A 27,159-nucleotide genomic window follows, 5' to 3' on the forward strand; every position below is an offset into this window, starting at 1 on the left:
CTCTAGACTGACCTCTCCACTTCCCCTCCTGCTGCCACTTCCCTCCACATTCCAGGCTCCACAGAGCAAGTATGGTGAAGCTACAAAAACAAAATTCAGATCATGGCAATTCCTAGCTAAAGCCTTCTAGTAGTTTCCTATTGCACACAGAATAAAGTCCAAATGCCTGATGTGGTTTGACAGTTTCTCCATGACTCAATGCCTACTCATCTTCATGAATCACCTTCTACCACTCTTTCACTTGCTCACACACTATGGTTTCCCCTATGACCTTCTCTTGGGTTTTTGAAATGCCAAGCTTATTATGATCTTCAGCCTGTTCCCTTGCTGTTAATGCTACCTGGAATGTTCTTCCCTCAGGATCTTCACAAGGCTGATTCTTTTTTGCTTTTCCAATCTCAGCTCTAGTGGCGTCTTCTCAGTGAGACCTACACTGACTCCAGCTCTCAATCGCATCAACATCTTTAATTTTTTATTAAACTCATGGATACCCAAAACGCCCTTTTATTTGTGGGCTGGTTTGTGATCTACCTTCACCTTCCTAAGTCTGTCTTATTCTCTGCCATGTCCTTGGCACCTGGTAGGATGTAGTCACAGAGTAGAACCTCATGAACAGGTGGTAAATGAATGGATGAAAGTCTCTAAGGTGTATTTCATTTGGGTTCATTAATATTTTTTTTTTTTAACTAAAATGTGGCAATCTCCACATTTTTTATCTTGCTTTATTTCCCTTTTGGGATACCTGCTGCTAAAACCTCTTCTTGTCCCATAGCCACAGGGATGAGTTTCTGTAGCCTAACCCTTCTTCCCTCCTCACTTCCCCCACAGAGGGGCAGACAATGAACATTTCTAGCATGACCATTTCTAAAGCTGCATCAAGCTTTCTAGAGCTAGTTCAATGAATCCAAACAGTAATGGAACTACTTCTATATGAACCTAAGGAAAGTGCCTTTTGCTTTTCACGGCTGTGCCCAAACAATCTGTGCTCCTGTTTTTGGTGGCCCACTGAGCTCCCAATGAGATAGTTTTTTAGTATATATATTTTTTGCAGTCCTCATTCCCAAGGATTCAGATAGGAGTTTAGGGCTATTGTGGACCAGGGGAAATATTTGAGAAACAGACCCCATTTGTGCATAAATCTTCTCACAAAACTGGTTCTGGTCAGTGTCTGGGTCTGATACTTTCAAGGCCCCTGGTTCCTAGTGCAAATAGCTTCTACAGATCTTTCCACTCCAGGCTGTCAGCCTTGCCTGGATATAGCTGGATCCCACCATGAACACAGCTTAAGCTCCAGCTGCTATCCCCAGTCCAATGCCAAAGTGATATTATAATCCTGACACAGGACTGATTAACCATGCCTAAGTGGTTAGGAAAGGATTCATGGAGGAGAGAATATTTAAGCTCATTTCAAGGGGTAAGTTGAAGAATGTAAGGCAGAGAGGGAAGTGAAAGCAAAAAAAAAATGATGTATATATGCGAAGACATAGAAACTATACAATCAGGTCCTTAAGAGGAATTTAGTAGTGTTAGAGTAGAAGAGGAGGGAGAAAGGGCTGGTAAGGGAAGTTGGAATCAGGTCATTTAGGCCTTGTGAGCACTGACAAGGAACTGAGTTTTAATGAATAGGGGAATGTCACTGAATACATTTTTAAGCAAGAGACAGATATCATCAAAACTTCCTTTTATAAATATAACTCTGGTAGGAGCATATATAACAAATTAGTGTGGGAGAGATTACTGGTAGAGAGATCAGAGAGGGGTCTATTACCAGGGTCAGGCAGGAGAAAAATAGAAACATGGACTAAGGGGATAGCAATAATGGTAGACGGGAAAGAATAAGAAGGATCTGATTTCAGGTGCATTTCAGAGACAGCATAGACTTGATACTGGCTGATTGGCTCTGAGGGATTATGGAAAATAAGTTTCAAGGGTGATTAACCAAATTTTACTCTTGGAAAATTGTGAGACTTAATATGGCATCAGTTGAGATAATTAATCCAAGAAGAGAAAGAATAGAGAAGAAGAGAGAAAGATGTTTGCCATACTTCAATAACACAGCCCAGAAGAAAAGTCTTACGTCATAGATACAGTATTTAAGGATGGGGTTGTAGTGCTACCAGGACAGGAAGCTAGGCCACCCCATTGATATTGTTGATGGAATGGAGGGGTAATCTGACACATGTGGCATATTAGTAGTTTGTACTAAGGATTTTGATCTGTATTGAAAAGGTAAGTGATCCTCAAAGAGTCACTGATCCTTGTCTGACATTTACCCATTCTCTAACTTCCATTAGCAGTCTGTTGGCATTCTCGCACTGATATATACAGAGCTCTTTGCCTTTTCAGTCTCATTGCACGAACACTGAATCACTGTCTGTGCTGTAGGAAGGAGAAACCAATGTTTTGGTTTTTGCTTTTTAAAATTTGTGGTGCTTAAAGCAGAGAGGCATTAGAGTACAGAACTAGGAGTCAAAAGATTTTGGTTCTTTTCCTAGTTGCTCAAGTTAGGTAGCCTTTCCTTTTTTTTCTTTCTACTTCCTTCCTTCCTTTTTTCCTTTCCTTATTTTTTAAAACTTTGGTTTCATCATCTGTAAAATGGTGATGAATGGTGGTGGTGGTTGTAACATTTTGGCTACTTGGCAGGAATCAAATGTAAGGATCAAGTGGGATAATGTTTACAACGATTCAATGTGTTGCTATTTACTTCAACTATAGTAGCAGCAAATATTATCCAATGAAATTACCTGGTATGTTGTACAGAATGCTCCATGATGCCTGGAGAAGATGGCCACATTTCCATACCAGTCAGTTTTGTGTAATAATAGAATAGTGATTGAGAACAGAGGCTCCGGAGCACACTGCGGCTAGTGGAAGTGCCAGTCAGCCACTTTTCAGTGGAATGATCATACACAAGTTATTTGGACTCTTTAAACCTTTCTTTCACTATCAATAAAATAGAGACAGTAATTCTTATTTCACAAATTTTATATGATAAAGCAGATGATACAAGTATTGAGGATATTGATTTTATCCTATCACACTTGTGTGTAAGAAATGTCATATGATTCTTCTAAATAAAAACTAAATCTCACTATGAGCAGCCATTCACCAGGATAGTGAGACAGCTATTATCATTCATATTTGTTCTTTGCCTCTAGCCACAGAGAGTTGTTTCCAAAGAATCTGGGAGTCTTATATTGTGTCTTGAAGGAAAACCATTCTCAACTCTTCAACCCATGGTAGTTGCTATTAGATGCTTATAGTTCAACTCTAATAGAAGAGGCTCTGCTAGTTCTGTGTCAAGCTTGGGTGTAGGGGCCTTTGCTAAGACTGGGAGGTTCAGCTTTTAGTGCCCCTAGTACAGCACACAGCCATTCACTCCAAGGCCTTGTATCTTCTGAGAGAGCAGAAACTGAATTAGGTGTGGATCTCCACTACCTGCAAAACCAGTCAAAACCCCCACCCCTTCCCAGGTTTGGAGTATCTCCCGTCTTTCAGGTTCAGAGTATTTGGCCTCTCTGCTTACATACTTTCTCCACTCAGCCTTGGCATTTCCTACGCAATTTCTCCTCAAAGGATCTTTAAAAACAATGCTGCTATTTCTTTCCTGGGGGCATGGTGAATAGCATATTTACCCAGTTGAAGTGGTCATGTGAAATCCGTGTTTTATGCATATAGATCATTTATCATGCTTCCTAGCACAAGGTAAGTGCTCTATGAATGGCAACTGTGATGGAGAGCTGCTGTCTCTCCTGAACTATCTTCCAGCTTCCTCAAGCTTTACAATCCTGCTCTGCACCCAGGAGGCTGACAGACAGGATGCATCATTGAGTTTCCATGTTCTCTGGCTTCTGGTTAGGCTCTGTCTATAGGGGGGACGAGAGAAGGGGAGTACAGTTAGGTTGAGGAATTCATTCTCCTGGCTGCTCCCTGTGGAGTCACATGTGGCTGCCTCACTCTGTGGCAGGCTACAGCTTTTGCTGGATGGCCCATGCTTCATGGTCTTTTCTTTTCCTGCCTCTTCATGCCTTAGATGTGGTGACACCTCCTGTGGTTACCAGCTCTAGAGTATTACCCCATCCTTTGTTGCTTTTCCTCCTTTGGTAATAGCTCCCATTCTCATTATTCTTAATATATATATATTTTTTTTCCTGAGATGGAGTGTCACTCTGTCGCCCAGGCTGGAGTGCAGATCTTGGCTCATTGCAACTTCCGTCTCCCGAGTTCAAGCAATTCTCCTGCCTCAGCCTCTTGAGTAGAGGGGATTACAGGCACGTACCACCACGTCCAGCAAATTTTTGTATTTTTAGTAGAGACAGGGTCTCACCATATTGGCCAGGCTGGTCTCGAACTCCTGACTTGAGGTGATCTACCCACTTCGGCCTCGCAAAGTGCTGGGATTACAGACATGAGCCACCACGCCTGGCCTCTTAATAAAATCTTTATTTTATTCAAGTATTGGGTTCTTAAGTGCTTCCTGGATCACTTCTCAAAACTAGAGGGATAAATGTTGAGGCCAATCATAATCATTTTATTCCTGTGTCAGCAAAAGATGGTCATGTGCTGCACTGTGGTCAGTTAAATAAAAGAAAGAGGGTTCCTGGGAGTACCTCAGAAGATTTTCTTTACCCTTAAAAAGAGACACCTAATAAAAGCTTGTGCTTTTTATCTTTACATGTTGTTGTGTATGGAAGTGATAGTTGGAGCCATTGGAGCCATCTTGTGACCATGAGTGAAAGCCAAGAGAAAATCATAGAGAAATCTGACATTGTTAAGTTGCTGAATTAAGTCCAGAATTTCCTGCTGTCAAGCTTTTGTTATGGGATATGATTAATTTTCTGTCATTTAAATGACTTTAGTTGGAGTTTTATGTTACCTGTAGCTAAAAATAGCCTGGGGGATTAATCCCAATCTCTCTTTACACTTGTTTGTTTTTAGTGCAAAAACAATTCCTGATAGAAAAATAATTATTTTCAATGTTCGGTAGCTGCTATTTTTTTCTATTGCATTGTATTTTCAAGTTAAGACCATAAAATAATAAAGAACATTTGAATCTCTTTAAAGTGAAGACTTCTAGCAGTATAACATTTTTGTATCATCTGAGAATTGGCACACTTCTGAGATGAGTGGGATAGGAAGTGGGAAATCAACAATTTCAACATATGTCTAATAGGGGTTAAATTTTTCTTGAGAGAACAAACAAAAAAATAACATCTATAAGATTACAGAAAAAATGTTACCTTGCTTTTCTTAGAATTTCAGTTTTACTGTGGAAATTGTCGAGTCTGAAAAGGAAAAGCTATTTGCTTACAGGGTTAAAGGATAGATTATCTTGGAGACTGCGAAACTTTAGTATCAGCCATTCTACCAGTTACTGATTTACAATTTGCCAAATGCTTGGAACAGTTCCTGGCCTATTGTTACCATGATGTAATTATTTGTTTAACATATCTTCTAGCAAGAAAAGAGAGGTAGAAGCCAGAAGTGATGTTTTCAATTTCAGATACAGGTCAGAGGTAAAGGAGTCATATAGCTGGATTTTCCAGGAAAGACCCCATTTCTAATATGGATCAATTCATTCAATTCTACTTCAGTGACTCAAGTATCACAGAACGTAAAGACCATAAGTCATATGACTCATCTCTTTCATTTTTTTTTTTTTTTTTTACCAGAAACTCTATCAGTTGCCCAGAAATAATTACAATTTCATAAATCCCCTACCTTCCTTAGGGAAGGTACATTTCCTTCCTTCTAATGCCTTTGTCATACAGAGACAGAAAATAAGGAAAAGATATCTGGGGATGGGAAAATGCTACTGTCAACATTTATTCTGTTTCCTTCCTCTTTAATCCTTATTTTCAATTTTGTGTGCCAACTCAGGTAACCATCTTCCCACAAACCTAGACTGTGGTGGGGAACAAGGAGGGGGTGGATGTTGGCTCTGATAAATAGCTGCCCCTCTTTCTATGCCTCTGCTACAAGGTACTTATTGATACAAAAATAAAAAAGTACTAAACAGAGTATCCAGTTTTTCTGTGTAAATCCAAAAAAGACATTATTATTGACTGGGTTCTATATCAAGTCCGGGCAAGTTATCCACAAACAGGATAAAGATAATAAACTCTTTGGGGCATCAGTATACCATACAGCAATCTCACTGTTCCCTAGAGCTGTGGAAGAATTCATTTACCTCACATAGGTGAACTTTTCTCTTCCCCAGAGAGCATTTTGTTCATCTTAGCTCAATACAAGATCAGATCCATTGTCAGCAGTAACAATTTGTACCTTGTTTTTTTTTTTTTTTCCACTGGGTTGAAACTTAAAGCATCTCTGAGAGGAAAATAAATGGCAATAGCTGTATCTCAATTTTTACAAAGGGGTCGAGAAGGAGAGAGGGAGAACCTTAGATTAAGATGTTCTTCTGAAATCACAGGTCCATCCAATCAGTGATAAAGCAAGAAACCAAAGCCAGACATCAGAAAAACCAGTCCATTTATTCCCTAAAATCTTGTTTTCTTATTTGTTTCAGGTACATGGTAATTCTTGCCTCACTAGCACTCTTTCAAAGACAGTAAAGGGTCCCTTAGCATTTGGAAATAATTTCATTTTGCAGAATTTTGGAGCTGGCCTTGGCTGACTCTCTATTAATGTTAAAGAAAAAGCCAAATAACATGATTTTTCTATTAAAGCAAAGGTTTCTACATTAACTCTGAACTTCAGGACACCACACACAGCTGAAGATAGCAGTTGGAGTGACAGTGACACAGAAATGAAATGAATTAAAATTGCCACTGACAATAAAGCAGGAAGAGGTGGGAGGCAGTAAAGGCTTGTCCCTGAAAATTTTACAGCATGGCTGATGCTGGAAGGAACAGTAATTTAAGACAGTTATGGACCTTAAAAAAAAAAGCAATAATGTTGAAGTCAGACCCAGTCTGTATGGAATGGTTATTATTTGGTTTAAAACTGTGAAGAATGCATTTACTACTTTGGTAAAAAAGAGATCTGACCTTGATGCAGTGCAAATTTGATATGGGATTAGAGGTCCTTGTTCTTAGATTGCTGCTAAAGACAGGGGAGCGGCAGTAAAACAGCATCCTGGCACTGAATAGGCACATGTGGTCATGTGTGACTGAAGCCACACTTCAGTCAGGGCTTAGAATCAGCAGACACTTGCATTTTAGGGATATAGTCTCAAAGTTCTGAGAGGACTGAAGCGGTACTTTAGGAACACATATGCATATGCTCCCTCCGAGGGAGGTGCCTTGTTCTATTTGAGATCACTGTGCATTATGCAGGAAGTTGGTCACAGAATAAGGAATTGGGATTTCCAGACATCACATCTGCATACCGGTCAGATCATAGCTCTCCTTTTACTGCCTGTGTTATCCTGGGCAAGTTATATTCCTTCTCTGATTTTCAATTTTGCCATCATATGGGATTATAATTATATTTTGTTTATAATGTTAAGTAAATGAAGACACTTTTTCAATGTTTGAGCACTATATAAAAGCTGAAAATTGTTCCCACTAGATTGGACTGACAAGGGAATGTCGGTTTCCCTTTTATTAAATATATGTGCATATTTTTATTTACGCATTTAATATCAGTTGCTATCTGAGACTTGGACAAAATTCCAAAGAAGGCAGAATTTGAATATTTCTAATCTTCCTATGAGCAACTTATCTACCCATTTCTTTTTTTCCCCTTTCTCTCCGGAAAACTAAGTCAGAGCAGAAGGAGAATTGAAATGGTGGTGAGGTGAGTGGGCAAAGGTAATGGCATGTAGGCAAAGTGTCAAGGGCGTACAAGATTTCAAGAGCTACAATGAGGTGTGAGACTTCAAAAAATAATTTTGGCTTCACTGAAGCTTAGCCCAACTTATACAAAGTTACTATACTATGTATTTATTGTATGATGTGGGCAAATTTTAATATGTTTTATATTATGCCAATTATGTGCCTAGAATTTTAGAAGATCTTAAAAGAACTTAGTGGGGATGATAAGGAAAGACCTGTTTGCATGGTAAGACCAGCATCTTACCATGGGAGAAAATGTTCAGCTGGACCAATAATCGGTGTACGTGTGTGTATGTGTGTGTGTGTGTGTGTGTGTGTGTGTGTGGTGGGGGATGAGGTGAGCACGCATCACTCAGCAGTAGCTAGGGGGACATTTTAAAAATTCACACATTTCTGCCTCTCCATGCAAGACATAAGGTAAGATGTGGGAAGTGACATTCGAGGCTATGACAGTTTTTTCTCCTCAGTGTATTTCTAGCTCTGGCAAAGGTCTTAGCACACATTAGGCTCTCAATAAACACTGAGTGGATAAATGAATGGGTGGTCTAAGTCAGGGGGTACCTGGTGATGCCAGAGCAGGTAGGAGTAGAGGGAGGATGGTGTTAGGGTGTCATGAGTCAAGCACTATGAAGTGACTAGCCTGAGAGTTACCCTGAATGAGATGAGGCAGCATGGGAAATCGGGTTTTTGGAAGAGATACTAAATAATAATAATAATAATACATTAACAATGACATTTTGAGTTTACCATCTGCCAGGTGTTATAATAAAAAACTTACATTCAGCATCACATTTTCTTATCATATCAGCTCTATAATATAGGCAGTATTACCATAGCCATTTATGGATAAAGACCTACAGAAGTCAGGTTAGTTACCCAAGGTCACAGAACTAGTATGTGACAGAACTGGGAGTTAAACCCATGTTGGTCATACTTCAAATCTGAGCGCTCTTAATGACTACAATGTAGGAATCTGTAAAGCATACAACAAGCATACAAATAGAGCTCCAATCATAGAGGGTGCTGGAATAGTTATTATAACACAGGTTATTGAAGCAGAAAACTGTTTTGAAGGGAAGGTATCAGAAACTCATTTTATTAAATAGAAGATAAGGAAGAGGCTTAGTTATAGGAGTAAGAAAGGAACCTGATTTGGAACTGGGTTGGTTCCAAAGCTTAGACTGGAGGTCCTAGTTAGGAGATCAGAGTCACCAGTTGTAGAGAGTGCTGGATCTCACATTCAGGGCACTCATGCTGATGCTGAGTTGTAAAGTTCTGTGTCTTATTTGAACCTATCCTTTCTAAGTCTAATCACTCCTCTTTCCTTACAGAGGAGTCTCTCTAATGGTTCTAGACTATTTCTGGTTCTTAGCCAGAAATGCTTACAGAAGTACCTGAGTAGCTCATGAAAATACCTGTATTTGAGCTTCACCTCAGACTAGTAAAATAAGACCTCCTGTGGGTGAAATCCTGGCAATACGGTTTCTTAATAGTTCCTATAGTCAATTTGAATGTGCAGCCAAGGTTAAGAACCGTGGTTGTAGGTTAACATTTCTGATCAAATTAACCACTATTCATGTAAATTTGGTTCATAGTTCTTGGGTGGCATATATGTATGTATTTGTATAGTTATTTATGCTTTTAAATATTTTTTCTAATTATAAAATTAAGACAAATTTACAGAATACTAAATCTTTTCAAAAGAAGAGATATTTATTGTTTCCTGACAATGTGATAGAAATCCAAAAGACTCACATACAAGAGCTGAAATTGCTATCAAAAAGCCCTTTTGAATAAATGCAAGGAGGAATTTCTGAGAAATCAGCAGAAATTGTGAGAAATCAAACTGAAAAGAGAGCTGAAAGACACATTTCTAGGCTTATGTTAATGCTACGGATGCACTGGGGCGAGGGTTGGGTGATAATGGCCCAACGCCTAATGGAGAAAACGTCCTAGGACTGTGGAAGATGAAGGCTTGGAACTGAGACCCCCTGGAAAAGACAGGCACTTGAAAGTCTGTTCGCTCAATGAAAAGGTGAGCTAGGGGCCAGGGGGCTGGGTTGGGGAAGGTGAGTTGTCTATATTAGCCTGGGCTCCAGATAGAAGAAAATTTCCCTCTTGCAATTCATACCTTTGACACAATGCACTGGGCACAATTTATGTACGATCTCATATTTGGTTGATCTTTCTCACCTCTGGAGCCCGGTGGCTGCTTCCTCATGGAAGTCCTGGCTGCTGCCTCTGTACCAGACACAGCTGCCACCACCTTATCTGCCAGCCTCTGTTATGATTGCTACACTTTCCATGGGAGCTGTAGCAGCTCTGGAGACCAGGCCCAACCAATTGCACCCAGGGAGACTTGGCTCCCTTAACCACTTCTGGATTCAAATAAAACACTATGACAAATTGTTTGGGAAATTCAAGTTAAAATAATTAACATAATTTTGTTCATAACACTCTGGCAAGCCTGATGAAAGCAAAGAACAAATCTCTTTTAAGTGTACCCAGATAAACTCAAAACCCAAATCTTGCAAGAGTCTCATAAATAAATTATGCAAAACATAAATTCACAATTAAACAACAACAAAAGAAATACACACATACACACACACACACACACACACACACACACACACACACACACACACAGTACTAAGCCAACAAAAGCATGAATCAAGAGGGAAAAAAAACACAGCAAATGTACCATTCAGGAGCATCATGTAATGGGAATATCAAATGGTGAATGTAAAATAAAATTTTGGTTTCCCTCCAGAAGCTAACTGCAAGGGAAGGATTCAAATGCAAGTAGTTTATGTAGTAGATGGTCCCAGAATATATCAGTAAAGGATTGGGAAGATTAGATAGAAAAGAGAAAGAAGTCAGTAGATGATATATTATCAAATGAGTTTCCACTGTGGACAATTGAATCTCAGTATCACTGGGAATGTTGCTAGCAGAAGTGGAATATGCTTCAGAGTTATCCCAACTAAGATACAAGGAAGCTGGGGATGCTTATTTATCAACTTCTTATTCATCATTAAATAAAGGATGCTTCTGGAAACATTAGGTCATTCACCCTTTGAATTTTCTTTGTGCCGGGGCTGAGTGTGCCCTTAGGATCAAACAAAAAGTAATCAAGCAGAGAATAGCAAGATCCAGCTAACAGATTTTGGCATGTAGAGGTGAATGTCAAAGGGTTAGAAGCAAGAATATGAGGATTTGATAACTAAGAATGTTTAAAGAAATAAAGACTGCTATATATAATTAAAAGATATAAAATTATTAAAAGATAGAAAACTTCAGTGTCAAGAATCCTTCCCAAAATTCAAACAGGAATAACAAGAAATCTCCTTTTGAATACACAATCAGGCCTATCCCAGAGACTATAGAACATCAGAGACAAACAAGAGGTATTACAAGTGGTCAGAAAGAAAAGACAAATTACAGCAGATTTCTCACAGACAAAAGAAGGACAGAAGCATAGTGTCTTCAAAATACTTAAAGAACATGCTGACAACCTAAAATTGAATTCCTTAGCTAAACTTTATTCAAAGAAAGAATAAAATAGAAAAATTTTCAGACAAACAAAAATAGAGTTTACCACCAACAGAATGTGCCATATCTCACAAAGATATTTCCAAAATGCTTCAAAAAGATGAAAACCGACCTCAAAATGGAGATCTCTTAGATCAGAAGTCAAGAAACTATGGCTCAGAGGTTGAATCCAACCTACAGATGGATTTTGTAATTCCTGTGGGCTAAGAATATTGAAAAAAATAACTTTAATATTTTATAACAATATTAGATTTAGAGAAAAATTAAAGAGATAGTACAGTGGGTTCCTATATATACACTTCCCCACCTCTGCTTTAGTTTCTTCTATTATTAGTTCTTATATTCGTGTGGTACATTGGTTAAAACTGATGAAACAATATTGACAGACACATATATACACCTATACATACACATACTCATACACATTACTGTGTGTACATACAGACATACACACACATGTAGATACATACTTCTACCAATACACACACACACACATTATGGATTTTAATGTCTTCTTGGAGAATGACCCCTTTACCACTGTGTAATGTTCCTTTTTATTCCTGTTACAATAGTTTCCCTTGAGGCCAGGGCTTTGTTAAGAAAAATGAAATGCTCTGGGCATATTTCAAAATGTTTACTTTTTCTCTCCTCCTGCCAAAAAATGGGAGAGGATTTTCCTCCAGTCTGGGCTCCTGAAAATAAAACTCACAAAGGTATAGGGATCTCCCTAAGACTGGACCCCCAGGAATTTTTAACTCTCAAGCTAGTCCACACTCAGCCTCCAACAATTCGTCAATTACCATTTAAGTGTTCCTACCAGTTACCTGCTGCAGCTCCTGGTAAGTTGTGATTCTTATATTGTCCTCTCTCTCTAGTTTTCCAGGTGGTGGTATGTTCTGTGTCCTCAATTCTCTGATGGATCTAAAAGGAGTTGTTGATATTCAGTTTTTTAACTTGTTATGAGGATGGGAGTGATGACTTTAAAACTCTTGATATGTCTCATCCGAAATAAGAAGTCCTCTAAGAATGTTTTTTATGTTTTAAAATGGTTGAAATAAAACAAAAGATGAATAACATTTTGTGGTACATGAATAGTACATGAAATGTAAATTTCAGCATCCACAAATGCAGGTTTATTTGAGTTATGCTCATTCTCTTTTCTTTTTTTTGAGATGGAGTCTTGCTCTGTTGCCCAGGCTGGATCTCGGCTCACTGCATCCTCCGCCTCCTGGATTCAAGCAATTCTCTTGTCTCAGCTTCCATAATAGCTGGGACTACAGTCACATGTCACCATGCCTGGCTAATTTTTGTATTTTTAGTAGAGATGGGGTTTCACCATATTGGTGAGGCTGGTCTGGAACACCTGACCTCAGGTGATCCACTCATCTTGGCCTCCCAAAGTGCTGGTCTCATATCTATTGACTCTGGTGGCTTTTGTGTTACAAAGGCAGAGTACAGTAGATTGTGACAGAGACCATATGGTCTGCAAAGCTTGAATATTTACTCTCTGATCCTATACAGAAAAGTTTTGCCATGGGAAATCTCTGTGTAGTTAAACAAGGAACAGTGACATGTGGATAAATATAAACGACCATTGACAGCATAAAGCAGAGTCATGAGCGGCCTCCGGAGCCAGGTTGACTGGCTTTGAATCCTGGCTTCACCACTCAATTAAGTGGTCACAATTGGGTGACATAAGGCAAGTTCACTAACTGCTTTCTACTTCAACATTCTCATATCCAAAATATAAGGAGAACATAGTTCCTATTACATAAGTGCTAAAACTTCAGGGGGTGGCTATGAGGCTTAAATGACCTAATATTGATAAAATGCTATAAACAGGGTCTATTTGTATAAAACCAAATACACAATAATAATGAATGATTTGATAAAATTTAAAAAACTAAAATACTGAAAAAAGTGATAATTTGTAAAAATGGAGGCAATGACCAAAGTTAAAACATTCTGAAAACCTTATAATGTTTAGGTAGAGGTAGAGATTTGAAAACTTCAGATTTGGTTAAATATGCTGTTGTAGACATGGCTAGCTATCCACCAAGAATTTGTTCTCAGACATAGTATAGAGTTGATGCTGGGAGGGATGGCTGTCCACCAAAGACTATTATTCTATCCAGTAAAATATAAAAGGTAATGATGTTGGTCACCCAGTGGCCATGGCTCTTAAGAAGGGACTCAGTCTTCTTACTCTGTTAAATGAAAAGATTACCTACATCCTGGGGATGATGAAGGCACAAGAGCTAAAGGACCTGGATTCCTAATTTATCCAATAAAGGAAAGCCATTTGCTGATTAGCAACACTTGCATTGGGCTGATAGGTGTCTAAGGAACACATTTACATTGTATTAAGCAACTGAAACATGAAGACTAGTTACCAAAGCTAGTTTTATACTACCCAAATGCATGTATTATATAACTACCTGGCCATTGGTGGAGAGAAAATAGAATGTAAAATGCCTGATAAATTCAAAAGCAAGCAGGAGAGGAGAAAAGAAAAAGAAGCAGAGAAATAGCCAGATAAACATAAAGCACCAAGTAAGCGGTAGAAATAACTCAAAATATACTATTAAACACAATAAATGTTAATGGAGTAAACATGCAGGTCAAAATATAAATATTCTCAGTTTAGATAATTAGCAAAATCTAAGTATATGCTATTTTTAAAACATACCTGTGCATTAGACACATAAAAGTTCCAACTTAAAGTTTAAGTATGTTAGGCAAATACTAAACAAAATAACCTGGTATAGCTATGTACATATATAGATCTCTATTAGAGAAAATTATCTTCAAAGTAAAAACTTTCTTTTGGGAGGTAAAGAGTGCCAATATTTAATGATGAAAGGTACAATTCTCACAGAAAAATACAAAAAAAATCTAAAATTATAAGCTCCTAAAAACACAGCCTTTATATCTATAGATACAGTTCTCCTTCAGTATCCACAGGAAATTGGTTTGGTTCCAGGACCTTTGCAGATACCAAAATCTTTGCATACTCAAGTCCTGAAGTTGGCCCTGTACTACCTGCATAAAGGAAAAGTTGGGCCTTCCTATCCATGGGTTTCATAACCCACAAATATTGTATTTTTGATCACCATTTGGTTGCTGATTCAGAACCCACAGTTAAGGAAGTTCAACTGCATTTACTGAAAAAATATCTGTATATAAGTGGATCCATATAGTTTAAACCTGTTTTGTTGTAGGTGTAATATATTTTCTCTCTATATATATATAGAAAAAAGGGATGAAATTATGAGGAGAAATTAATGGATTAACATTCATAAGAAATCTTTAACTTATTCTTAATACATAATAGAGAAAGCAGACAAAAACATTAGTAAGGATATGGAGGATTTGAACAACACAATTAACAAGTCAGATCTAATGGGCACCTACAACTCTATGCCCAACAATTAGAGAATGTATATTCTTCACAATACACATGGACCATTTGTAAGAACTGAGTATATTCTAGAACATAAGTCAGGTATCAAAAAATATCAATTTTTTGTTAAGTATATTATCTTTTCTTTAAAAATGTATTTAGGCCAGGTGCAGTGGCTCATGCCTGTAATCCCAGCACTTTGAGAAGCTGAGGCTGGAGGATCGCTTGAGGCCAGGAGTTTGACACTGGCCTGTGCAACAAAGCGAGATCTTATCTTTGTGAAAAAGGTATTTAATTTAGAAATGTAAAATGACAAAATCTATTTAGAAATTCTTATAAAAATACACTTCCAAATCATTCCTGGTCCTAAGAAAAAACCATAATGGACATTAGAAAATATTTTAAACTGAAAATGCACAAAAACATTACATTCTAAACAGTAGGGGATATAAGTAAACCATTACTTAAAATAGTTTTAACACCCTGATTATTTGTATTATAAATAAAGTTTGAAATTTGGTAATCTAAGTACCAAAGTTAGAGGAGTTAGAAAAACAACAGAATAAACTCTAAGTAGAAAGAATGATATCATAATATAACAATAAGAAAATAAATTAATTAAATAGGAAAAAACAAGAAATAAAGAGAGTCCACAAAGCCAAACACTCACTTTTTGAAGAGTTTAATAAAATAGACGCCCTCTGGCAAGTCTGAGTAAGAACAACAAAGAAAAGGAGAATCCATTATAGAATACTAACAGTGAAAAGAGTAGTGTCATAACCCCAGAAACAGAAGAGCAGTTTTTTTTTTAAAGAAGCTATAACAATTTTAAGCCATTAAAATTGAAAACAAGCAAAATTTTCAATTTTTTGGAGACATATAGCTAGGTGACTCAAGAAGAAATTACAAACCTAATTCTTAGTGATGAAAAAAAAACAAAATGATGGTGAAAAATCTCACTCCCCGAACCCCCATTCAAAATTGGGTATCTAAGCCAGTAAAATAAGACAAAATAGGGCAAAATTTCAATCAGAATTCCAACTTTTTTTCCCTCCTTGTAACATGACAAGATGATTTTAAAATATATGAAAGTGCAAATGGTTAAGATAGTCAAGATAATTTTTAAAAACAAATACAATATAAGGAGGCTCCTCTAACTTATACGACTACTTATTATAAACTGTAAATGATATAAACCCATAAACAATAAAGACATTGTGCATTGTTCTAGGAAAGATAAGCTTATGGAACTGAACAGGGAGATGAAATACGGCAATGCACAGGTGGAAACTTGATATATGGCAAAGGAGACATTGCCCACCAGTGGAGAAGGATAGGCCATTGATCAAACAGTGTTTAGACCTTTGATTATCCATACGAAAGAAAAAATTGTGAATCCCTGTCCCCAACCAAGCACCATAATTAATTCTATGTAGATTAAATATTGAAATGTGATAGCAACAGTTTAAAATATTTTGAAGGAATTACAGGAAACTATGACATCAGAATAGAGAAAGTTAGATATTTTAGTCAATCATCTGTTTACTTTGTGATATGAATACAAATATTAGGATTGCCTAGTAATTTTTACCAGTGAAATAATTTTATACTATCATTATTATTTTCCTGCCCTGGTTGGTTCCATATTATATATACAGAGCATTGGTGGATCACATTTATTCTTCCCTTGAGTGGTTATTGTTTAGAAGAATCAGTAACATTTCATAGTTCAAGCCAAGTAACTTGACAGCAAAGTTTAAATAGTTATAATTCTTTAAACTTCACATATTCAAGTTTTCCTCTAAAGCAGGGTAAATATGAGTCAGAAATATACCTGAAACTAATAGGAGGAAATATTGTAGCATTTAATTTTGACTTTAGAAGAGTAACAAAATTTGTGCTTTTAATAAACCTATTTTTAAAAATACAATTTATTGACTAAATTATATGAATGATGAACCAGAATATATTTATAAAGTTTGCATGGCAGTGGTATAGTTATTTGGAGCAGAGTGTTACAGAATATTTATCGTGATGTACATTACTGTTAATCCTTTTTTTGATCTAGTATAGCACTTATAAATACAAATTTGAAATTTGGCATAGAGTGCTTTTTATATCATACTTTTGCCAATGAAACATGATGATTGTATATTTTTATAAAATTGTTAATGACAAATTTGACTATAACATGATTTAAAAGTAAGATCTATTTTTATATAGTCTGGTTTTACAGTTTTCTGTTCATCTGACTGCACAAAGGAAGCAAGTGTGAATGCCTTGTGCGTTTAAAGAGACAAAGCCAAGATAAGAGTGCAATTTGTAATAGTGCTCCTTTCACCCTTTTAAGAAACAAAGCAATTTCATTAATGCACTTATTTGGGAGTATTAGTAGTTTTAAATATTCTACTAGTTAAAAAATGTAAAAACTATATTTTTCATAGATGAGTGTGATAAATCAACATATTTTCACTAATATTTTTCTGTATCTGTTTTAGGAACGCTAATCCTTTAACACACCTGCAGGGTTTTGGCTGCAATAAAGAAGTCAAGTAACTTTAAATGCTGTTTAGTCATCCAGGAAAAGGGGCCATCTATAGCATGCTACACCATAGTTTTTTCTTTTTGATTAGCATGGGTGCTTCTGAGTGACCCTTGCTAAATATGCAAGGAATTTGAATGAAAGATGGGAATAGACAATATATTCAGTGCACTGACTTTGCATGCTAATTTTCATTACCACAATTTCAAGCCTTTACTTCATTGTGCAGTATAGGGAAATAAAAATATTCTATTGTTATTTTTTGTTAATTCAAAGATGAAAATAATATAAGGTAATCAATAAGACTTCTCATCTCTAGAGAGCAATTTTCATATCATATTATAGGATGGTGCCTGTAAATCATTTTGAAGGTTATTTTTTGTTGCCTTTCTGGCATGTATTCTCTCTTCCCCTTACTATTTTTTTTTAAGCCAAGAATATCTTTTATTATTATTATTATTATTATTTTATTTTATTTTACTTTAAGTTCCAGGATGCATGGGCAGAATGTGCAGGTTTATTACATAGGTATACATGTGCCATGGTGGTTTGCTGCACCTATCAAACTGTCATCTAGGATTTAAACACCTCATGCATTAGGTGTTTGTCCTAATACACTCCCTCCCCTTGCTCCCCCAACAACAGGCCTTGGTGTGTGTTGTTCCCCTTCCTGTATCCATGGGTTCTCATTGTTCAACTCTCACTTATGAGTGAGAACATGTGGTGTTTGGTTTTCTGTTCCTGTGTTAGTTTGCTGAGGCTGATGGCTTCCAGCTTCATCCATGTCCCTGCAAAGGACATGATCTCATTCTTTTTTATGGCTGCATAGTATTCCATGACACATAAGTACCACACTTTCTTTATCCAGTCTATCATTGATGGGCATTTGGGTTGGTTCCGTGTCTTTGCTATTGTAAATAATGTTTCAATTAACATATGTGTATATGTGTCTTTATAGTAGAAGGATGTATATTCCTTTGGGTATACACCTACTAATGGGATTGCTGGGACAAATGGTATTTCTGGTTCTAAGTCCTTGAGGAATTGCCACACTGTCTTCCACAATGGTTGAAAGAGCCTGTATAGACAAGGCAATCCTAAGCAAAAAGAACAAAGCTAGATGCATCATGCTACCTGACTGTAAACTATGCTATAAGGCTACAGTAACCAAAACGGCATGGTACTGGTACCAAAACAGACATATAGACCAACAGAACAGAACAGAGACCTCAGAAATAACACCACACATCTACAACCATCTGATCTTCAACAAACCTGACAAAAACAAGCAGTGGGGAAAGGATTCCCTATTTAATAAATGGTGCTGGGAAAACTGGCTAGCCATATGCAGAAAACTGAAACTAGATTCCTCCTTCCTTACCCCATATACAAAAATTAACTCAAGATGGATTAAAGACTTAAATGTAAAACCAAAAACCATAAAAACCCTAGAAGAAAACCTAGGCAATACCATTCAGGACATAGGCATGGGCAAAGACTTCATGATGGAAACACCAAAAGCAATTGCAACAAAAGCCAAAATTGACAAATGGGAACTAATTAAACTAAAGAGCTTCTGCACAGCAAAAGAAACTATCATAATAATGAACAGGCAACCTACAGTATGGGAGAAAATTTTTGCAATCTATCCATCTGACAAAGGTCTAATATCCAGAATCTACAAGGAACTTAAACAAATTTACAAGAAGAAAAGTAACCCCATCAAAAAGTGGGCAAAGGATATGAACAGACACTTCTCAAAAGAAGACATTTATGCAGCCAACAAACATATGAAAAAAAGCTCAACATCACTGATCATTAGAGAAATGCAAATCAAAACCACAGTGCAATAACATCTCACACCAGTCAGAATGGCGATTATTAAAAAAATCAAGAAACAATAGATGCTGGTGAGGCTGTGGAGAAATAGGAATGCTTTTATACTGTTGGTGGGAATGGAAATTAGCCAATAATATCTTTATATTTGAGGGAGAAATTTGCTCACTCCACTTTTGTAATCAAGCAATTTGGGAAAGAGTGAATATATTACTTGCTTTAGGGGTGGACATTTGTTGTCTAAAAGACAGTCCAGAGTATTGTAACTTTGTTGCCATAGTTACTGTTTCAAGCAAAGGCATGTGGTCCAATTCAGGCCAACGAGAGGAAGTGATTCCCAGGAGATATACAGCAGCCACTACTGTTAAGAGACTCTTCCCTCCCTGAGAGTTTTTCTGTGAGGGTCTGACATCTGGAGTTGCTACAAACATTTGCAAAAATTCAGGAATACTCTGGAACTCTCAGGGGACTACGAGGGCAGTATGGTAATACAGCTAACGGAGAAGCAGAGTAGAATGACCATGAGATAGAAGGTCCTGGGAAATCTTATTTGAGGTGGGAAATCAAGCCTCATTTTGACTTTTCAGTAACATAGGTTAATATTCCCTTTATTTTTTAAAAGTCATTTTGACTTTAGAATTTTTAACTTAATTTCATTTTTTGTCACTTGTTACTGAAACATTCCTATTACAAATGCTATATGAATATTTTGACTTTGAGGTACTAATGAGGGAAAGACATCTTGATTGTTATTCCGGGATTCTTTGGTTGCAAGTAATGGAAAGGTACAAACTGGAGAATAAGAATTATTGGAAAGATTTGTAGACATATGGAACCAAACTGCAAAAACCAACCAACCAACCGAACAAAAAACCTACCTTTTTGCCATATTTAATGGGATCTCAAGCTTCTCTCTCTCTCTCTCTCTCTCTCTATCACTATCCCTTTCTTTCTTCTTCTTCATGTGCACACACTCATCTCCTTTCTCTGGGCGTGTCTACTCCAACTTTGGTGCTCAAATTAAATAGGCCTACCTGAATATCCATGATCTTCTTTCTCTAAATCTTCCACCACAAACTACATCTCCAGTGTTCTCTTATCTGATGTTGGAGCAACCATACATCATTACACTAAACAGAAGATTTTCAGTTATTTTTATTTTACCTTTCTCTTAGCTTTAAGCACATTCAATACATTACCAAGCCCTGTGCTTTTTTACATCCAAAGTAATTTTCAAATTAATCTATTTCTATGCCACAACTGCTAATACCCCAGGATAATACTAATCATCTTGAGCCTTGTCTATTACAATAGCCTCTTTTGTATTCTAATTTCTACTCTTCGGTCCATTTTCCACATTGTAGCCAGGGCCAATTCAACCACCTTTAAATAAGCATCTATTATATTTAGAATATTGTTGAAACTTCTTGCCATGGCCTGACAGATTCTGAATTGTTTGGTCATTCTGAAACTATGCCAGATTCTTTCCCATCTTGGGACATTTACACATGCTGCTTCCATAACTTATTTATTATTTATTTTATTGAATTTTCCCTGAAATCTGCAAATTCCTAGAGAATCATTGCATTCCCTGAAATTTTGTCCAATATGTAAGAGCTTTGTTGAGATAAGATTCAAATGCAGTGACACTCTTTTCGTCTGTTTGTTACATGGCATAAAGAGCTCCAAAAGTTCAGAAGGTGATCTTAGCTTTAATTCAAAAAGGCTCTAACTCTGTTTTCTGGTGGAAGAATTCTTCTAGCTGGCTCTAATACCACCAGAACTACCGAATCTAAGTTTGAAGAAAGTGAGGAAAAGCTTTCTCTAATAGTTTATTTGGAGTAATAATGAGAGGAATCATTCTCAGCTCTGTAACTTGATTCCCAGACCTGCTAATTCTGGCTATAAGGTAATGGCACTAACTATCAACTGCTGATTTAGGAACATACTTTATCCCTTTAGTTAGATCCCTGGTTTCCCATGATGTTGTTTTCTACTCAGTGCCCAAATTGTGGCTTCAGCAGTACATCTCACCATTCTGTTTAGCCATCTGTTTTCAGGGTGATGATGGCATATGGCAAGGGCCAGTCAATTATGTGAACAGAAGTCTATTGTTACACATCCTTTTCTGTAATATATGTAGCCCATTATAAGGTTATTTCTGTGGTATACCATGGCTGAAGATGATAAGGTATTTGGAAGGGTGGTATTGGCAAAAGTGCTGTCAACAGTTAAGGTACTTATGCATCCAAACTGTGTGTCTATCTGTGAGAACAAATCACTGTCTCTTCCATGATAGAAAAGTTTGTTGTAATCAACCGTCACCAGGTAGCAGGCCAGTCTCTGCTGGAGAATGGTGTCATATCAGATTTCTTGTGGCAGGTTGGCCATTTGGCATGGTGGCAGCAAAATCAGTCTTTATGAGGGGAAATAGAAGGTGTTGAACATGTGAATAGCCTTCAACTTTACTCCCCACAAGTACTCTGTATGTAGGTCATTTTAGCAACCACTGGGGAAGCAGGAGAACGAAGCTAACTGAGATAGCCACAGGAAAGAACACCTCGACAACCTGATTATTGAAAGCATTCTTTATAGTGGATTTGTTCTGGTGGGCATTTATGTGGAAAAAATATTTTCACACTTTGTACTCTTTCCAGGAAGTTCTGTTGAAACTGTCTCAGAAGACACCACTCTTAAAATTTTATTTTTTCCATGTTCCCAATCATTTGGACAACCTGGTGGCCACTATTCATAAATCAGTATGGTCCTGAACCTGAGACTATCTTTCTTTCTGTGTAAAACAGGCAATCAGATGTGCTACCTCAATTTCTGACCACAGGAACTATTTCCTCATGCTATTTTATTTAAAGGCTTTCCATGAGTGGGACTACATTGCAGTGACTATCAACTTCAGATTTAAATGAGCATATTAAGCAGGTCTATCTATAAACCATAGTGCTGCTTTTCTTTCCCCATTTATTGGTCATAGGGAATTCCCATGAGGTCACATGTGTGGGTTGTGGGAGTGTCACAGTCTGTTTTCTGCTGCTTAAGACAGAATACCTGAAACTGGGTAATTTGTAAGAAACAAAATCTATTTCTTACAGTTCTGGAAAATGAGAAGTCCAAGGTCAAGGGGGCACATCTGGTGAGAGCCTTGTTGCAGTTGGGAACTTTCTGCAGCATCCTGAGGTGGCACAGGGAATCATGTGAGGGGTGAGGGGGATAAGCATGGTCACTCAGGTCTTTCTTCTTCTTCTAAAGTTCCCATGAACTACTTAATTCTTGAATTAATGGGTTATCATGAAAGTGGGACTGGGGACTTTATAAGAATGGGTTAGTGGATTAATAGACCTAATAGCCTTTTAAAGGCTCCACCTCTCAATACTGCCACATTAGAGATTCAATTTCAACATGAGCTTTGGAGGGGACTTATGTTCAGTCATAGCAGGAAGGGGTGGTGAATTTGTAAGCTTGCCCACAAAAAATCTAGAAATCTGTACAGGTTCACATATATGGTTTATGTTGTTTCCCAAACACAGAGAAACTTACCAAGAGTTGCACTTTTGTGTGTGTGTGTGTGTGTGTGCGTGTGTGTGTGCTCTCAGTACAATATATAGCAACTTGTCTTTTACTAAGAAGAGGATATACTGACAGTCCTTGGACTATTAGATCCTCAGAATATGACATTCTCCTGAATTTTTATAGGCCTTATTTTCTACTTTCTGGCACGCACATGTCTTACCAGGTCATCGAAAATGCTTGCCCTTCCTGTTCATTAGATCCAGTTAGCAAAATGTCACAAGTGTAATGGACCAGGGATATGTTCTGTAGGATATCAGGACGATCAAGGGGGCCTCAAGACTATATTATGACACCATGGGAGAGGTGCCATAGCTTTGAGGCAAGACCATAAATGTATGCTGTGGTATCTGTGAAGGCAAATTCTTGATTATCTTTGCTTAAAGGTATAGAAAAAGAATTCCAGGTTAATTAGGTCAATAGCTGCATGCTAGCTGCCCGGGATTGGGCTGATTTGCTTCATTAAAGACATCACATGCAGAAATTCACTTCTTATTGGTATCTCCCCCTAATTAAGTCTATAATAATCTACTTTCATTTTTCCATGACCCATTTGGTTTGTGAACCAGACATACAACTATGAGAAATTGGAATATTATAGATCTTATGTGAATGTTTAAAATATTTAAAGATTTTACAAAACTCTATAATTACTCCAGGAATGCAAAATTGCATTTGGCTTACTTTTCTTGACAGATGTAGATAGAGGAATGTGGAGAGTTTTATGGGTTTTCATGTAACATTTTCTACCTGCTATGTTCCCAAACCTTCCTTATCTGAATGTTCCCAAAAACTGTATGTTGAAACCTAACCCTCAAGGTGATAGAATTAAGAGATGGAACCTTTGGGAAGTAATTAGGTAATGAGAGCAGAGCCCTCGTGAATGGGATTATTGCCCTTATAAAAGAGGCCCGAGTAAGGGAGCACTTTTACCTTTTCACCATGCGAGGGCTAGCTAGAAAGTACCATCTTAGAAACAGAGTGAGCCCTCACCAAGTACTGAACCTGCTGGAGCCTGGATCTAGCACTTCTCAGCCTCCAGAACTTGGGTAATAGTTTTTAAATTACCCAGTATATTTTGTTATGGCCACCAGAATGGACTGAGACACTATCAAAATAGATTTCACTCAACGGTTCTCCTTCTTCCCACTACTAACCTGATTTTAGCACAGGGCATTTAAGCATCTAATCTGTATTGCCATCATATAACCCTTTAACAATCAAGTTTTGGGCTTGGTTGGCAGCCGTTATCTCCCCTGTGATGACAATAGATGAGAGGTCTCTCAGAGCTGCCATTAAGGCTTATGATTTTTAGCTCAGATCTTGAGTTAGAAATTCACAGCCTTCAATTTTTTCTTAGGTAATCTCTGTAGAATCATCTGAAACACTCAGCTGATGTCATAATCACTGTAATCATTATTGCTGTCACAGTGATCAATTAACATAGCCATTTGTTCTCCCAACATCGTGTTCTCCTGTGGTACTTCCTCTTATACTATCATTAAAGTCCCTCTGGACTAGTAAGTGTGGGGAGGCTGTTACTACTCCTCGGCCTAAAAGGGTAATAAGAGGGAATTTTTACTAGAATTAGAAAAAACAACTGTACAGGGAAAGGCAACTGACAGGAGTTATAGCCTTTAGTAGAAAGACACAAACCCATGCCTTAATAAAACAGAAAATAAATACCTAATTTATTTTTCTCCCATCCTATAACATCCTTTTTCCATTGGCCAAATTCAACCTGAAGTCAGAGGTAAAGCCAACCCATTAACAAAGTCCATGTGAGTCAGCTTTCTACTGCACAGAGCAGAGAGAAGGGTGAATTTGGTAAGACAAAGAGAAAATATCTACAACCCAAATCTTCAGTTGGCTAAGTCAACTCACCTTTTATTTCTTAGCTCACATGTTATTTCCTCATAGTTTTCCTAAAGCCCTAAATACAAAATTGTGCATCAGCTGTCTTTACTCTTAGGACATCATTGTTTATCTTTCTAGGTCATTATCTAACTATATATGATTTAGTTGAGTCTATAGGTTAATTTACATAATGACTCACTTCTTTCTCTCCTCTTTCAACTTTTATTTTAGGTTCAGGGGTACCTGTACAGGTTTGTTATATAGGTAAACTTGTGTCACAGCGGTTTGTTGTACAGATTATTTCATCATTCAGGTACTAAGCCTAGTACCCAACAGTTATTTTTTCAACTCCTCTCCCTCCTCTCACCCTCCATCCTCAAGTAGACCCTCTGTCTGTTGTTTCCTTCTTTATGTTGATGAGTTCTCATCATTTAGCTCCAACGTATAAGTGAGAACATGTTGTATTTGGTTTTCTGTTCCTGTGTTAGTTTACTATGGACAATGGCCTCAAGCTCCATCCATGTTCCCACAAAAGACATTATCTCATTTTTTATGGCTGCATAGTATTCTGTCTTGTATATGTACCACATTTTCTTCATCCGATCTGTCATTGATGGGCATTTAGATTGACTCCATGGGATATAATTTGGCTCTGTGTCCCCACCCAAATCTCATCTCAAATTGTAATTCCAACATGTTGAGGGAGGGACCTGGTGGGAGGTGATTGGATCATGAGGGCAGTTTCCCTGACACTGTTCTTATGATAGTGAGGGAGTTCTCATGAGATCTGATGATTTTAAAAGTGGCAGTTTTCCCTTCACCTTCTTTCTCTTCTGCCACCATGTAAGTAAGACATGCCTTGCTTCCCCTTCGCCTTCTGCCATAATTGTAAGTTTCCTGAGGCCTCCCCAGCCATGCAGAACTGTGAATCAATTAAACCTCTTTTGTTCATAAATTACCCAGTCTCAGATTGTATCTTTATAGCAGTGTAAAAACGGACTAATACACCATACCTTTGCTATTGTGAATAGTGCTGCAATGAACATTCACATACATGTGTCTTTATGGTAGAATGATTTATATTCCTCTGGGTATATAACCAGTAATGGAATTGGTGGGTCGAATGTTAGCTCTGTTTTTAGCTTTTTGGGGAATTGCCACATTGCTTTCCACAATGCTTGAACTAATTAACACTACCTCCAACAGTGTATACAAAGTGTTCCCTTTTCTCTGCAACCTTGCCAGCACCTGTTATTTTTTGTCGTTTTAATAATAACCACTGTGACTGGTGTAAGAGGGTATCACATTGTGGTTTCGATTCGCATTTCTGTAATGATCAGTGATATTGAGCTTTTATTCATATGCTTGTTTGCTGCATGTATATCTTCTTCTGAAAAGTGAATGACTCACTTTTTTATTTCACGTTTTTCTCAGTTGTATTGCAGGGACTACTTTGGTGTCTTACACACAGTAGATGCGTGTTAAATGTTTGTTGAAAAAAAGAATAAAATAATTAGACCCATGTGGATTGGTTTGTGGCCTCAACCTTCATAAGTAATATTATCTCTTCCAGAAAATAACTTCTCAAATGTAAATCATTGGGGATTTACATGAAATCCATAAAATTCATGTAAATTACAAATCCATGAAATTTTTTTAAATCCATGAAATTTGTAAAGTTTGAATCTTTCTAAATTATATCTAATCTGTGTGTATAGTTTATACCCAACCTCATACGGTTGATAAAAAATTTTGTAGCAATTTCTGTGTCCTCATTTACTTTTAAGTTCTTCCCAGAATTGTCATATATCTGACTTTCCATAGAGTCTAGACAAGTATTGATAAAGTGATTTTATTTTTGGCAAATTAATTAACACATCTAGAAATAAGTAAATGTTTCTGAAATGCTGAAAGACAACAATTTGACCCATCGTGCAAACCCAGAAAGAAATGTGGACTAAATGAAAAACTAACAATTAAACATTACAGTATTTGCCAGACAGGATGTGGAATACTTTGCATGGCTAAATTTAGGACCACAGCTAGCAAATAGATGATTTTATTCCCATTTTACAGATTGGAAAATAAAGGCTTAGAGGGGTAAATGGTGGAAGTCCTTCAGTGTATTGAAAAAAGGAATTTTCTTTAGGAACACATATCTTCCCCTCTTTTCTGGGTGGTCTCCCTGAAGCATATGCCAATTATCACTATACATTTGTATGCCAAGAGTAGATATATTTTTCTCAATATTTTTTAAAAAAAATTTTGTTGATTATTTAGCAACATGTGTAGAAAATTGAATCCCTCTCAGATGATGTCCTCTGTTTTATCAAATAGTAAAATACATTCTTTAAGAGGGAAACATGATTCACAAGAATCAGCTTAGGATCAAACCAAGAGCCAAATAATTTATCAGATGTAAAATATAAAGGTTTCCTGATTACATTCATTCAGATCTTAAAAATTGTTATTATTGTAACATTTCAATGTTATTTGATACCAACACCAAAAGCAGCTTCTCTAATGGCAGTTTTCTGGTCTGTGAGGCTCTATTATGCAATGATGTCAGTATCTTCTATGGTTTT

General features: G+C 37.2%; 2 long non-coding RNA genes across 2 annotated transcripts in view; one reads left to right on the forward strand and one right to left on the reverse strand.

Annotated features, from left to right (window-relative positions):
* Nucleotides 1–3,787: 3,787 nt before the first annotated feature.
* On the reverse strand, nt 3,788–23,999 carry LOC131383643 (uncharacterized). The gene is made up of 3 exons (XR_009213809.1): nt 23,875–23,999; nt 12,179–12,275; nt 3,788–3,866 (listed from the first exon to the last, which is right to left on the reverse strand). It is a non-coding gene; the product is annotated as an uncharacterized LOC131383643 (long non-coding RNA).
* LOC116468377 (uncharacterized) overlaps nt 7,718–27,159 on the forward strand; it is an 87,513-nt gene continuing 68,071 nt past the window's right edge. The window contains exons 1-2 of the long non-coding RNA XR_004248037.2: nt 7,718–7,761; nt 9,756–9,834. This is a non-coding gene — a long non-coding RNA (uncharacterized LOC116468377). The remainder of the gene's footprint in view (nt 7,762–9,755; nt 9,835–27,159) is intronic.

This window comes from Hylobates moloch, unplaced genomic scaffold (assembly GCF_009828535.3).
Source record: "Hylobates moloch isolate HMO894 unplaced genomic scaffold, HMol_V3 SCAFFOLD_5, whole genome shotgun sequence".
NCBI classification, from domain to species: domain Eukaryota; kingdom Metazoa; phylum Chordata; class Mammalia; order Primates; family Hylobatidae; genus Hylobates; species Hylobates moloch.